Below are 3855 nucleotides of genomic sequence, written 5' to 3'. Positions count from 1 at the left end.
GTCTTCAGCAACCCATGCTTGCCATTAAAGGCGACTATTCCTGCTGCAAGAGGCAGTGCAAAGTATGTGATCTGGACTAATGGTGAGACTTCCTGTTTGTAAGGGGAGGCGTTCACTAAACACCAGGGTTTGATTCCCAACATGGATACTGTGTGTGAAGCCCATTTCTGGCGTACCCTGTTGTGATATTGCTGGAATATTGCTAAAAGCAGGGTAAAATCTAACTCACTTATTGTGTGAGGTATTGACTGGGATGTATGCATTTATTTAGCTTCATCACTTAAACATGGGTTCCAATTCCTGATGATCACTGACATTTCTAAACACACATCAAGCAGATGCTATGGATATGTATTTCTTAGTTTCCTTCACTACAGTCGGCTGCAGTGAGGATGGTTGTTAGTGTGCATCCATCAATCCATCCCCAGGATTGCCAATGTGTGCTAAATGCTGAGTTCATGATAAGATGAGGATCAAAATTATCTGAAACAATGCTTCTGGTATGCTGAAGAATTTCAAGGGTGTTCTCAGGAATGTGGAAGTAGTCAGTGTGTGATTTCAAGAGTACAGTCTTGTGATAATATATGCAATCCAATGTTTGGCTTAATCTTAAAATTGTCATTTTCATAGAAACTGCATAGATACAGAGCAGTAGAGAAACAATACACATCTTTATGCCTCGTATGCCTCCTGCATTGATTTGCTGACTGCAGTTTAAATAGTATCTTAAAATACCTCACAATGTAAGAAAATAGGAGCAAAATCACACTTTGTCAAAATACCCTTGAAATTATTCAGATTTGATGTACTCCACAAAATCACAATAAACATAAAATCGCTAAATCCAGTCCCTAGTTGTTAAAACTGCTTTATATTTTAAGATAACCTGGTGAAATACCTTATTATTTAAGAAAATATGATGCTTTCAAAATCGCAGTGTGATAAAATACTCTAAACTAAATGACAGTTTATAAAAATACCACTGTTGTAAAGGATTTTGAAATAAATCCCAGATGTGTAAGGGGCAGTCGATACATCCTGCTTGCGGTTACAGAATGGCAAGAAGGCTGTTGTGCAGCAGTTCCAGTTTGGCCAGAAGCTAGAGGACAAGGCCGTGAAGAATGCCCACAATAAACGTGCTGCTGAGCGCAGGCAGCGTCGAGACCAGGTCATGCTGAATGGACAGAGAGCAGTTGCCATAATCCGGGAGGTGTATGACGTGTTAACAGTTGCTCTTGAACTGCAGGTCGGTTGCCATAATCAGATTGATGCTCATGGTGTTGATCACTGGATTGTCTGGAGTGCACATTGAACAACAAACAAAACAAACACATTGTCTTTAACATAACAAACACATTGTCTTTAACATAACAAACACATTGTCTTTAACATAACAAACACATTGTCTTTAACATAACAAACACGTTGTCTTTAACATAACAAACACATTGTCTTTAACATATGCACATCAACATCCAAATAAGGCAAAGGTCTGTAAATAATCAAATGACGACATGACAGTTTGGTGATTGATATTGTCAGCACTGATTATGGATTGATATGTCCACCCTTGCCAGTGTTTGCAATACTTTATATTGCCAGCTGGATATGAGGGCCTGCTGCCAAATACAGGCTTTAAAATCTACAGGCCCTGAATGAAATCTGCAGGCTTATTTTGTTAAAGTCGGTCATTTAGAAACAACATAGACTATACAGTACACAGTTTCATATTGTTTCTACAAAATAAATTCGAGAAACTTATGGCACAGAGAGAAGGTTTTTTTTTCTGTTAAAGACAGATGTTGACAAAGCACTGAAATACCATGAAGCAAAACTAAGTTATTGAACATGATGGATTTTGGATGATTCACAAATATTAATAAATGTGAAAAAATATGGGAAAGTTTACAGTTGAAAGAAAAAAAATGAATTGACAGATAATTTACTGAAGGCCACAAGAGCCTGCAAATAGTTTAAACTGCCAGCCCGATAACAAATGAGTGTGAGCCTCTGGACATATAATCTGGTTGGCAAATGTAGCTGAACACTTGTCCAAACTCACTCAGAGAGTGGTATTTCATAAACAATTATGTGAGTTGAACAGGAACCTTATCATAACCTGTCTTTACCATTTCACACATTTCAGCACAGCGACTTTGAAGCAATCTACCGTTCTTTCAAACAGCACCAGCAAATCCGTGCAGTCCACCATGCTGCTATGATGGGCCGGCTTCCACAAGGAAACAATGTGATACGGATGGGGAGCAGCGAGAATGCCGTAGAGTACTACCTCAAGTCCTATGGTGGGGGAGGAGGGGTTGGGATCGTTGGAGGTCAGCGTGGTGCCTCTGGTCAACCCTTTGAACTGACTTCCAGCAGAGTCAAAGATCGACCTGCCTCTGGTGCCAGCTCGAAGGCTTCGGTAAGTTTTTCTTTACTTGGATGTGTCTTATGTTTACTGTGGCAGTGACTTTGTTGAATGGTTCTAGCTGAGAGTATCAGATTTAGAGTACAGAGATAGAAACAAGATTTTGTAATTATATATTGCCGGGTACAGTTTCATTCTTTGTTGGTGAAAAGTATATTCTTTCATGATGTGACATTCAGTTGGTCCTCCATCAATCATCGGTGAATATACTTGAGAATATAAGATCAAAATGTTCAGACAGAAAAATGGCATTGAATGCGATGATGGGATGAATTTGGATACCCTGGACTTCATTGAGGTGTGTGTTGGAGGCTGTTTCTGGTCCTGATCCTTATCCATGATGAGATGGGGTAAGCCAGGACCTGATTGATAATGCATTTCAACTGCGATTCAACAGTGCCTTCTCATCGTGTGTACATGTTGGTTTTGAAGAGCAGTCCATACAAGGCGTTTTCTTCCCCCGGTCACATTGAATCCTACCAAGATCGGTTAGCATGACATTGCATCTTGTGCGTGCGTGCGTGCGTGCGTGCGTGCGTGCGTGCGTGCGTGCGTGCGTGCGTGCGTGCGTGCGTGCGTGCGTGCGTGCGTGCGTGCGTGCGTGCGTGCGTGCGTGCGTGCGTGCGTGCGTGCGTGCGTGCGTGCGTGCGTGCGTGCGTGCGAGAGAGAGAGAAGAACTTTTCAATTGGTTTTCCAATATCCAGCGTGCACTTTAAGCTCACGAAATGTGTTGTTGGATAGGAAAATCCTGGCTATCGATATCATGCTGTCCATGTTAACAGTGACTCCTTTCGCAGACTGGTGTAGGTGTTCATGTTCACCCGCACGTAAACGAAGCAGATGTAGCTTTGTTGTTGCTCAGACCACCAGAGTTCGACCCATTTCTCGATTTTGATGATGCAGTCCGGCAGTTTCCAGATGAAGACTTGGATGATCAGCGTCTAGTTCGCCAGCAGGTCTTCCAGGATGACATCCACACTGTCGAATTCAGATGCCACTTTGCATCCCAGATTTGTTTGATATCATGTTGGCTGTTTCACATGCCATCAGAATGACAATCGCTGTGCATTTTTTGTGTCAGCACGTAAGCACGATTGGCATTCCTTTGTTCACGCTTTATATCAGGTAGTGATGCTTGTTTTCCATGAAAATGAGGAGAGAGTCTGGACACTTTGTAACCCGGGTTTTCGTTCGATATCATGTGGGCTGTTTTATGCATCATTGGGATGATGATCGTGATGCATTTTTCGCTGGATCTTGGAGAACCTTGGGAAGAAGTTTGGGTTGTGCGCTGCTGTAATGTTGGAGGTTTAATTCATTGCAAAGGAATTGAATGCCATGTTTTCCTGCCATCGATGAGAAACTTAGAATAGTCTCGATATGGCGGCTCGAGGTAATTTTTGTCACGTTTTAAATCATGGTAATAA

The sequence above is a fragment of the Haliotis asinina genome, chromosome 4, assembly GCF_037392515.1.
Source record: "Haliotis asinina isolate JCU_RB_2024 chromosome 4, JCU_Hal_asi_v2, whole genome shotgun sequence".
In the NCBI taxonomy this organism is placed as follows: Eukaryota; Metazoa; Mollusca; class Gastropoda; order Lepetellida; family Haliotidae; genus Haliotis; species Haliotis asinina.
The sequence above is the reverse complement of the archived record's forward strand: the minus strand, read 5'-3'. Positions refer to the sequence as shown.